Source organism: Tursiops truncatus, chromosome 6 (genome assembly GCF_011762595.2).
Source record: "Tursiops truncatus isolate mTurTru1 chromosome 6, mTurTru1.mat.Y, whole genome shotgun sequence".
NCBI lineage: Eukaryota > Metazoa > Chordata > Mammalia > Artiodactyla > Delphinidae > Tursiops > Tursiops truncatus.
Window position 1 is genome coordinate 29,865,313 of NC_047039.1, and position 12,150 is coordinate 29,877,462.

General features: G+C 42.7%; 1 protein-coding gene across 15 annotated transcripts in view; it reads right to left on the reverse strand.

The window, feature by feature from the left end:
* AOPEP (aminopeptidase O (putative)) overlaps window positions 1–12,150 on the reverse strand; it is a 372,968-nt gene that overhangs the window by 65,186 nt on the left and 295,632 nt on the right. The window lies entirely within an intron of this gene.

Genomic DNA, 12,150 nt, shown 5'->3' on the forward strand with positions numbered 1-12,150 from the left:
GCAAACTCATAAGCTGTTTGTTTGTACAGCTTGCCCTAAAGCTTTTGAGAGAAGTATTTCTTAAGTAAAATGTTGTTGTTTTGCTGGTAAGATAGGACTTGCTTAAAACTGTGATCCTGTTTTTGGTGAAGCCATGAAACATTAGCATTGAGGATAACCATGTAAAAATACATGAATTTGTTCATTGTTTCTATGCATAGCACAGTATATTATTGACTTATTATTCACAAAAATATCATTCTTAAACCCTGACAATGTAATTTAGGTCACTTAATTTTTGTGCTATGAAAATAAAGAATAGCTTGTGATCACCTCCTTTGAATACAAGAATAAAGGTAAAGATGGCAGGGTGTCTGGCTTCCTCATTACATGAGAGTTTTAAGCCCAGAGGCACCCAATGACTTGTCTGCGGCACAAAGGTTAGAACCCTGGTGCCAGCTCATCCCCAGAGCCCTGAACACTGTTATTACTAGATGGAACAAATCCAATTTTTAAAATCTTATCTCATAGGTCTTATTTTTTATCCCCATAATATATATATTTTTTAATTTGGACCTGTCTCAACTGATCCACATTGTTCAAGATGCAGACTCCAAAAGCATATAAAGTGGCCTGGCTGATCCCCTCCTAACCTTCCTGCCATCACATTACTCAATATTTAAAGGCATTGAACACATACCCACAGGTGTTCCATTTGACTTCTGTCCATCCACCGGACCACAATAACCGTTTTTTCAAACCTAGAGCTGGTCAGTTTTCCACGTGAATCTAAACAGTGCCTAGTTTAACAAGATCTCTTAGACTGCCAAATTTACAGGCAACCATATTCAATCCACCTCGTTTATAAACTCAAACTCACCAAGGTTACCTTCAAGTCCAAATCTCCAATAGCAATATTAAGCCACCCTGATGGTGGGACCGCTCCTATCATCTCCCTTCTTGTGGCAGGGGAGTCACTGATGAGCGCCTGCCCACCCAGAACTTGGACACTTAAATATTTGAGTCCAAAGAGCTTCTATAGGAAAAAATGACTGGCGGAGACCAACAAAGCCAGTATTCATCTAGTACCCCTTCATGCACTGAGCGCTCTGCTGACAATAACAAGATCTACAACTTCTAAGAATTTTAATGCAGGACTAATTAAAAGTACAGGAAAAGAAATCTCTTCTCTTGCAGGGGACGTTGGAGGTAGAGTACCCATGATTTGCCTGTACTGTAAAAAGAGTCAGCATTTCACAACAAACGGAGTTATTTAAGCTGCTTTGTCTTCATTTTCTAGGTTTAACTACCAGAATCTTTAAATAGTCAGGTAGTTGCCTGGATTTGTTTGCTGTAGTTACTGAGGGCTGTGGCAAACAGAGGTTGTATCATTAAGCTTTCTATAATTTTATTTGTTTTTTTAATTTTGGGGGGAGGGGTATATGTTTATATTCAGATTTAAAAATTGTGCAAGTTACCTGGAAACCAAAGCACAGAAGCATTCACAGCCTGATGCATGCTAGATGGAAACTGCTGGAAATAGTATGTTTCCCCAACTGCACTCCAGGGTGGGCTCATTCCTATCTAGCCTGTCATTCAAGCTTGATGGTATCTAGTTTTCCAGAGAGTCTGGTTTAGTTATACCATCACCATGGATAAAATGGGAGAGAAATCACTGTGGTTTTTTGTCCTGCTTGAATGCACTTTATTCTTCAAGAAACTTGTGTCCCTCCTCCTGTATCAGGACAGTGTGTGTAGCTTCAGATTTGGGAGATACAAGCCCAAGTGACATAGAACTCGCTTTGCATGCAGCGTGGATGGATAAATAGATGGAAGCTTTCTCACTCTAAAAGCATCTCCCACACTGAGAAACCTTCATCCAAGGAGTGCAATGTATTTCGTACAGGTCTCAGGTGCCAACATTCCCCACCATGTCATCACACTCACGGTCACATTTTGTAAATGGGGGCTCAGTCAGAAAGCCAGTCAGGATCACTGTATATCTGAAAGTGAAGCCAGATATTAACCCTTAGGAATTTCTTAGCTTGTCCTGCCAGGTACTAGGCTACACTATTTAAATAAATCACTTATAACGTTGCCATAGTTTTCAGGACTGATCACTTCCCTTCTCCAAGAGTGTCTAAAAGCACTCGGCTTTCAGCTGAAGAGGAATGAATAGAGCTTGTGAAGTTTCCTTTTTAGTTTAGCAAACTGGATAGCTAACTACTCCTAAAACGGTCTTTCCTCAGTCCTCCAGCAACCTCTTAGAAGAAACTGTGCCCAGAACAAAGGTTATGCTTTATTTACTCCACAAAATTAGGAGTGGAAAAGAAATGCGACTATACCAGGGGAAAACTGCAAGTTAAACTACTTGGTAAAACACCTGAATTCATCAAGCTCTGGTGCCCAAGACACTGCGTTTTTTTATATCATTATCTCAAACAATAAAACCCTACACACCCTTTATAATCAAATGAGGCAATACTCTGACAACGACTTTAGGTGCCAAGGACAAAGATATTTTTCATGGTTATTTGTACAGACTATGATTTTCTATCAGCGAGCTCTAATCAGCTTTCTGGTTAAAATAACAAAGAATGACTTCTGGTTAAAATAAACAAATAATTCTTAAAATGGTTAAAGGTTGTTAAAGAAAAATTTCCCCTCTTTAAGTCACAATAAAGGCTAAAAGGTGGACAAAAAATATGTTACTCCTGAAACTTCATAAAACAGTCACCTATAACTAAACTACCAACAACGTGCTCTGAGGTCTTTTCGGTAAAAAACTTCAGAAGCCTCTACGTGTTCTCCTACAGTTTTCATGCCCACTCTTAGGCTGAAGACACCTCATACTTCGGTGATGTTCAAACTAAAAAGAAGCGTATCTGCTTCGAATGAAAAGCCTAACATATGTCACCACTTTCTGCAAGTGGCACACTGAGAACGCCTATCTTGCCAAATCACAGTGAGCATCTGATCCCCTAACAGTTGAACGGGCAAGAGAAGACACTCGGGGCACTGACTGCTAGGACAAGCTTGTGGTCAGGCTGGAAGAACAAGATCACAGGGCTCCAAAACCCAGAGCCTCCACCAGGCTGACTTCAAGCCTAGCAACTCGAGGTCACATGTGGAACTCATGGCGACAGCCTTCTTCCATCTCAGTTATATCATGCCTGGTGACATTTGGAACAAAATACAATGTTTTCCCCACATTGCAAAAAAATTCCCTACCATTCTGACATCCTGCTGAAAGGAGTGCAATGCCAGATTTTTGTTTTTTAAGAGCAAGTAAATACATATTTTATTTTATGGCCAATATTTAAGATAATTAAGGAGTAAGGAAAGCTTTTTTAAAAAAAGATTAAACACCTTTATAAGGGATGAAAGACCTTCCCCCACCTTCCATTATGATTCTTGTCATTTTAAGGGTTGCTACTCTAAGGAATTTACCTAAAATTTAGAATTTTCTTTCCATAGGCAAAGATTAAAAGAAAGTAGGACCAACTTCAAAAATAAAATCAAAAGATTTTATTTCCATATTTTCAAATAGCTAAATACTTTAAAGTGTCTTGAGAAATCAGTGGTAAGATCTTGAAAAAGCAAGCAAGGTCACTGGAAGATTGCAACTGGGCTCAACCTTAGGCTTAGAGAGATGTGCTCACACAGGATCATACATATGTACATCCTCATAAAGGAACCCTTAAACACAGCAGAAATTCTTAAAGACATCTCAATCACTAGACAGAAAACATCTAGGAAGATTTAAAACACAAATATTTGTATAACCCTTTGTATTCAAGAAAACTCAGTGCGACCAGTGTCACAGGAGCCTCTCCTTGAGGTCTACAATCAGAACTCTCATGCTCATTTTCTAGGTGAAGCATCTGAAAGCACAAGGTAGGAGGCACGTCTGGGAGAATGAATTAAGAGGGGGTGGGTGCCTGCTTTTACTGACAGACAAGCTATGTCACAAGCAATTGCTTTAAAAAATATTACCTGAATCTGGTGTCAAAGGAATTCCTATAAAAAATACCCGCAAATCACCAATACAAAGGAAATTCCTTAGAGTTTTACTACTGCTTAGATATTCAAGATATTCCAACTGGTCCTCAACTTGAGTCACACTGCTATCTCTGGTTAATGACTGTCCCTATGGGATGTCGAACAGGAGCAGATTTTTCAAATATGCCAACAATTAATGTCCAGTTTCAGGAGAAAATTGGTATGTGATTACTGTTAAAAATGATTTCCTTCCAAGTTATTAAATGAAATGCTATGTTAGTATAGGATGTCTTCCCACTTCAATCCCAGGTTCATAATAACAAAACCAAATTGTATCAATCAATCCAATCCAGCCATTGGAGAGAATCACAGCAAGGCCTAGTTGTCAAGCTCCTCTTTCCAGAGGTCCATATTATAACACTGAAACAGTACCTGCTTTATCTGTGTGGCCCATGTCAAATCAAAGACAGTCAGCTGATCAGAACTGAAAGCATGATTGTTCCAACATTTCTCCATTAAAAACAGGAGAATATTTACATCTTCCAAACAAGCGCCTTTAGCCCTTGGCTCATAAAAACTGATGAGCCAAAGGAGGGCTCACAGGCCCCCGGTGTGTGGCTTAAGGACAAAATTATTAATACCCACGTAGACTTTCAAGACTAGCTCACCTTTACTTTCAAACTGTTTCAACCTCGCTCCTCATGCCATTTCCACCCCATTTACAATTCCCAAGTTATGAGGAGCATGGTCTCAAATTCTCTCATCTCTATGATCTGTGTCAGAACTCAATTTGCATTTACCAGTTTTGTCCTTTGATACCCTGCTGCTATTCTATCAAATCTACCTATTGTAAGGAAGGAGAAAATGGAGGGAAAAGGTATGTTTTAGTGCATATCTAAATCTATTTTCCTTTGTCAAGGATCCCCTTTATGAAGACACCTGTCTAAGCTATTATCCAAAAGTATAGTTAAGAATAAAGTTAAAATAATTGCTGCTTACATCTTGGCTTTCAGCATGAAATAAGAATACTGATTATGGGGGCTTCTCTGGTGGTTCAGTGGTTGGGAGTCCACCTGCCGATGCAGGGGACGCGGGTTCGTGCCCCGGTCCGGGAAGATCTCACGTGCCGCAGAGCGGCTGGGCCCGTGAGCCACGGCCGCTGAGCCTGCGCGTCCGGAGCCTGTGCTCCGCAACGGGAGAGGCCACAACAGTGAGAGGCCCGCGTACCACAAAAAAAAAAAAAAAAAAAAAAAAAAAAGAATACTGATTATGTTTCACATATATCTGAAAAATATAGCTTTCAAGTATGTACCCTGAGAACAAAGTAACACGAACGTCAGGACTCAAAACCAAACTTCTAATAGAGGACAAAGTGGGGACATGGCCTCAACATGTCATTCAGAAAGCAATTCTCTCATTTTTGATGGCTTCACTACCCTGATACAGCTGACAGCAAAACAGGGGCAGAGAACAGCACACAAAAATTTGAAGTCTCCATTTGGTTAAGCACATAATGTAATCTGATATTATAAATTTCTATTTACAGTACACTACATTTAATTGCTCACACATGGGATTCTGGGCATTTAACTTCTGGCTACACGATATTCCCATTTCTGAAATGTCACAAAATAAATACAAAAGAAACAGTATTCTGATTTGCTGCATCTTGCCAAAGACTCAATGTAAAGCTCATGTTTTTAAATGTCAAAAATTTCCCATGTGATATTTTTGGTGAAAGGCATATTAACTAGGTTAAATTTATTATTAGTTATAGTGTCATATAATTAACCTAATATTTCATTTTCAAGAAGGAGGGCACTTTAAGTTATGGAATTGTACCTTCAGTAAATCTCTTTTTTTTTTTTTTTTTTTTGCGGTAAACGGGCCTCTCACAACAGTTGTGGCCTCTCCCGTTGCAGAGCACAGGCTCCAGACGCGCAGGCTCAGCGGCCATGGCTCACGGGCCCAGCCGCTCCGCGGCATGTGGGATCTTCCCGGACCGGGGCACGAACCCGCGTCCCCTGCATCGGCAGGTGGACTCTCAACCACTGCGCCACCAGGGAAGCCCCAGTAAATCTCTTTTAATATGAAGAATCACTGACCAGTGGGGAGAGGACCACACACACGTAAGCCCATCAATTCTCCTGGTTTATCATAGCACCTATGGAAGAAAGTCAAGCTAAGGGAACACGATGGGGTGGAAGGAGAGGAAAACTGGACGAAAAGGTTCTGTAGGAGGGAAGGAGCCACCATGTGAGCTGCTGCAGGAACAAAAGATGAGAATGGAGACACACACTGGGCACTTGGAGGGTATGAGCACCTGAACTGACAGGCGGGAGGAGAGACTAGCATTGGAAGAACAAAGGTATCAAAAGAAGAGGTGAAATGAGGACACACTAGGCTGGCACCTCAACTGTGCCAACCATTGGCCTCCATGACCCCAGCAGGAAAACACTGCCTCTGAGACTAACAGCACCCAGTCGTGGGGCTATTCTTAGCTATCTGTGTTGGCTGAAGGCAACCACGTCAGGTGTGCCTCCAGCTGCACTGTTTCCAATCTCATTGGAAGTTACATGGGTACCCTAAAAATAGCCATTCTAAAATGAACTCAAGTGTTCTAGCACTTGGCCCAATATTAGAAAACCCTTATCCCCATTACACACACAAGCACACACACACCCCCACTCAGTAAAGACCTACGGGGAACCTATCAGGGCAGCACATCCTACAAAATCAGCAATAAGGCACGGAAGTGGGAATAACTACAAATCACCCTGCCCTAACTTTATTCAGTTGTGTATTTACTGACCCGCTTCAGTGAATGTGCATTTATTCCTAACTATCATTTACTAGTTATAAATAACTAGCCTCTGGTACGACTGAAATGTGCCAAAATGTGAAATGTGCCAAACCTGGGCCTCAAGAGTGACCTACAGAGCAGCGATATGCTGAGAGAACATCAGTTCTTCTGACTAGTCCCACTGGGCACCTAAGGTGAAGGTGAACGTCGCCATCTTTCACTGGCCCTCCCAAACGACAGAGGAAAACATCTCTCAATTTCACCCTGCAGCTTGTGTCAATGGAAACACCTTTGAACAACAACTCATTTAAATGAGAACATACCTGAGAGGCACGTTTTAAAAACAGTGCTGCAGGGCCCGCCTCATCTCCCCAGAGGCCAAGTCCACTCTGGTCCTGAAGGGACAGGCCTTCTGAGGGCCACTCAAGGCCTAACAGACCGTCAGGCCCAGGATGGCTACCCTGCACCTGCAGAACACCTGGCCAGCCCCAGCACTGTGAGAGGGCCAGGGGGTGTACCTACAGCTCTAGGAGGGGTGACCTGACAGGAAAGCACACTACCAGCAGTTGGCCTCGGCCAGTCAGGGCCAGTGGTGTTTTCCTGGACACACAGGACAAAGCATGTCTCCAGGCCTACTCCAAGTCACACCAGAGGTTTCCAGCCACCTCACATTAGTTTGATATCCCGGGACATATGACTTCTGATCAGGCCCCTTTCCATGTTATGCTTAATACAACAAGATGAGAGAAACCACAAATTACAAAAAACTACAGGGGACTGAGCAACTTATTCATGCCCCCTATAAACACTGGAAAAAGATGTCTTTAGCAGAAACATGTAATCAAAAGAAGGGGTGGAGTCAGTGGAACATCAAAGCCCCTCAGCTGTGGCGCACAGTCGACAAACTGGAGAATCCTCCAGATATATGGGACAGGTTGAAAGACGGGGCAGATAGCGTTCACTTGTCTGAATTGAGATACATTTGGAAAAGCGAACCTAAGATGACACGATCCAGCGAGCGCTGAGGAAATGTATGTTCTAATTCTCCCACCCTCCAGCATTCCAGCTGAAAGAGGATGCACAGCTGAGCTTTAGCAGCTCTCTGGTGCCTTGTGGGAGTAAAACCCAAAAGTCCCTTTTGGTCTTCAGGAGCATGCAGTTCCAACCTCAAGCTCCACCTGTCGGCCACTGTCAGGGCATCAGCACAGAGCTGTGCTCCCGGTCTTTGATGGATGGCGAGGTTTCAATCAGGTACCAGTTCCTACAAAAAGCTGCTCTAAGGAACTTACTTCCTCCTCACATTAAAATGGAGACCTACCTGACATCACGTTCCGGTTCTCTGGGAACACGTGGCGCACGCCCAACACGTTCTGCTACTGGATGTTGTGAGGGAAGGCGGCCTACTTAAGTTTCATGACATTCTTTTTAAACTAAAAAGAGCAGATGCGTGAAGAACAAATACAGAGAGAAGCACCGACTCCATTTCACTTAAGTAAATACAGGTAAATGAAGAGAAATCTATTAATTGCCAAAATAATTAATTCTCTTCACCCACACAAATGTGCATTTGACATGCACTTTTATGTGCTAACACTACTGGGCTTGTGGGGTGCATGTGTGCCTGCACATCCCAGAGCTGAGCCAGGCACTGCAAACACCAGACCTTCCACTAGCCTGGGACCACACCTCGCCAGGAGGGGTTTTCACCAATGTAGAGAGCAAGATGGTCAGAAAAGCCAGCCAGGCTGGAAGGTAAAACAAAAATACCAAAGAAGTAGCAAAGCATCAGAGTAATAACCCCTTTCAGGATTCAATTATGTTACTTTGAAGTTAAGACTATTTGCATTTTAATAAAAGCCAGAAAGCAGGAGATGGTTGTGTGACTGCATATTCCTTAGAAATAAGTTGAGAGTATCGATTTCAGCATAACTCTTAAAGTAGAACAGAAAGAGCCTCACAGTTAATTGCTGAACAGAGGCTCATCTTCCATAATTTCCATATTGTGACTACAAGCTCAACACACAAGTCACAAGGTGAGCTGGTAGCATACCCTCAGATCTTGAAATGGATGTCAGTTTGATTCCCATTGAGAGAAGAAGAGGAAAAACAGCACAGCTGCTGCCACTTTTTACATCGACTGTCACAGAAAGTCAAAGGTAAAAGGAGTCATCCACAAGCCCTCATTTACCCAGTCCAACCATCCATTCATGAGACAGTGGTATCAGATTGCAGTCTGTATTTACAAAAGTTTACTCCAGTATACTGGGGATTGTTTTCAAACAGATTTGGTTAAGGTATACAAGTCCTGGGGAAAGCCAGGACTACAGCTGCAGTTAAATGCTGAATTCCAGTACATGTCAGTCAAGTTACCTTTTAGGAAAAGTACAGATCTTTCCAAAAAGGCAGAATTTCAAAATTGCTGAATTAAATTTTTTTAAAACAGTAACCTGAATGAACCACCTTTGAAGTCACAAAGTAGAAGTGACAAATAAAAACATGCTCTCGCTCTTTTTCAATAATTATTTTCACCAAAAGATTTAAATGACAAATACCAAAATATTCAGAGTAAGTAGCTCTCTGGATAACTGGATTACTGGTAGTTTTCAATTTTCTTCTTTCCACCTTCTTAGATTTCCTAGATTTTCTCTAATCGACAGTATCACTTTTATAATGAGAAAAAAATGTTAATTTCCTTGGCTCATGGTTTGTTTGAAACTGGAAGGCGGGGACTAAATATGCTGAACTGAAATAAAAAGACAGGAAAGGTGCCACAACAGAAAACAAAACTTAGTTACCCTGTGCAGAAATTGGAACATACCACGGCTGCAACAGTCAACTTGGCATTCGATCTAGATTTTAACAATTTGAGCAACATGAACTGGTGTCCCCAGGGAGCCTACGCAATCAGCCCAATTGGGCCTGCTGTAGCCTATGCTGCCCTGTGGTAGCACTCAGATTTAATCAAGGCACTCTCAAAGGTATATGCTAATAAGGCTTAGTGGAAACTCAAGTTTTTATGTTAACAGTGGCTTGGTTATCACAAATGAAACCAAATTAAAATTAATTCCAACCTCCTGCCCCTGAGTAAACCTTTCTCAGGAGTTTTCATGATATGGCTGAATTAACTTCTTTCCTCTTCACCGTGTCCCTGATAAGCTGCTGGAGAAGGTGCTTATAATCACTGTAACGTCCAAAATATCAATAACAAATACAAGAAGGAGGAGAACGTTATTAGAAAATCTACAAACTTTGATCAGTGCTAAAACAGTCAGTAAAATGCCACGTCTCTCAAACGTGGCATGACACGTGTTTGGCATGACACCAAGTGGCCTGGAGTGATGAACGGACGGCAGGTGTCCACAAGCTCAGGAGGGCATTGAGAGCCCAGGTGGGTGAAATGCAGCACGCAGGGAGAAGGGAGCTTACACCTGAGGGCTCCGACTAACTCTACGCTGCTAAGAAAACACAGGCTGTGGAAGGGGCTGCTCTGATATGTAACAGGGCATGGCTCCTTGTCAGGCGCACACACCGACCGACAAAAAGGCAAAGGCCAGGAAAGTTGAGACTGGTAAAGCGATTTAATGTCTACATCTATGCAACACCCCTAAGGAATTCAGTAATGTTATCATGAGGCCCAAGAGCTTAATTCTTCACTCTCATCTCTGCTCTATACCTCTCAACCACATCCCTTCTCAAAAGTACGTGGCTGGCCTCTTGACACTACTGTTTCCCTACTGAGAGGGCACATGGTGACAGGGATGATTCTGCATTGGTGAAGGCAGCCAAGTCCAGACGGTTGCATCCTAGGGAATGTTACAGAACCCATTAGAGAATCGGTTTACAGAAAATGAGCGCAGATCAATGACATGTAGCCCTCCACCCAATTACCAGATGTTTTGCGCCATCTGCATCACCTGAGAGCTGCTACTGCCTCCTGTCACCTCTGTCGCATCCCTACTCACACACACACACACAACATTTCGGTAATATGAACCAAAAACCTACTGTATCTTGGAGCCCATGGCTCTCATGATAATACAAACAATGCCCCACTTTTAATACTATCTTGAAATGAAATTTTTTTAAATTAATTAATTAATTTTTGGCTGCATTGGGTCTTCGTTGCTGTGCGCGGGCTTTCTCTAGTTGCAGTGAGTGGGGGCTACTCTTCGTTGTGGTGCGCGGGCTTATTGCGGTGGCTTCTCTTGTTGCAGAGCTAGGCGCTCTAGGCATGCTGGCTTCAGCAGTTGTGGCACACAGGCTCAGTAGTTGTGGCGCACAGGCTTAGCTGCTCCGCAGCATGTGGGATCTTCCCGGACCAGGGCTTGAACCCATGTCCCCTGCATTGGCAGGTGGTTTCTTAACCACTGTGCCACCAGGGAAGTCCTTGAAATGAAATTCTTAAATACCGTAACTCACATAACACATATGATGCGGGGACCTTAATAGAATGCCTCATCTCTAACATAAAGGAAAATTAAAAGGGAAGTGGGTCAGAATGCATTAATACGGATTTCAGTATTATCAAGCCTGAATACCCTATAAGACATAATGAAGCAATGAGAGGCCTAGGGAATCCCCATAAACACACAGCTATTAACACAAACTGAAGTAGGTGTGAGGTATAGTTACTCATACACAAAAGCATTCCCACTGATGACAAGATTTTCCAAAATGGCGAACAACTCTCGGGAAAATTCAACAAAATACAATCTTCCCAGATTTATCTGGCACTCACATTCCTAGATAATTCAGTAAATATTAAAACTGTGCATATAAAAGAGCTTAAAGGTTAAACATTAGACACAGGTTTTTCACCTGTGTAACTCTCTAGCAGACACCTGAAGACTGTGTGGAAGACAGAATAATTCCTCGCCATGCTGGAAACTGCTGCGCATTGCAGGCATAATGTTCCTGGACTGAGGCTGAGGCCACTAAACGCCAGGAGCACCCCCAATCACTGCAACACCCACATCACCCCCATGGGGGTGATTCTGACCCGGGAGAACCACCTTTTCACCAAACTGCCCCCACAATGACAAAGTGCCTATGGAAGCCCGACTAATTCATGCAAATTGTATCCAGTTGAGGCTCTCTCTTCAGCTATCAGATCATAAGAAAATCACCTCGGCCACTATTTCCCTCCCAGACTTCTGTCACTTGGTGCTTGAGTGCCTCTCATCCTTTCCTCTCGTTAGGTCACGTGCCCTCCCTGAAGGGTATCATCTTTAAGCTGGTCATTGCTAAAATCCACTTTGAACAATCACAAACTCAAAAGACAAATGGGCCTGTAACGAGTGTTCTGAGACTCACGCTTCGGCTCATACCCAAAGAGCGGTCATGAACCTCACCCATGATGAAATGTC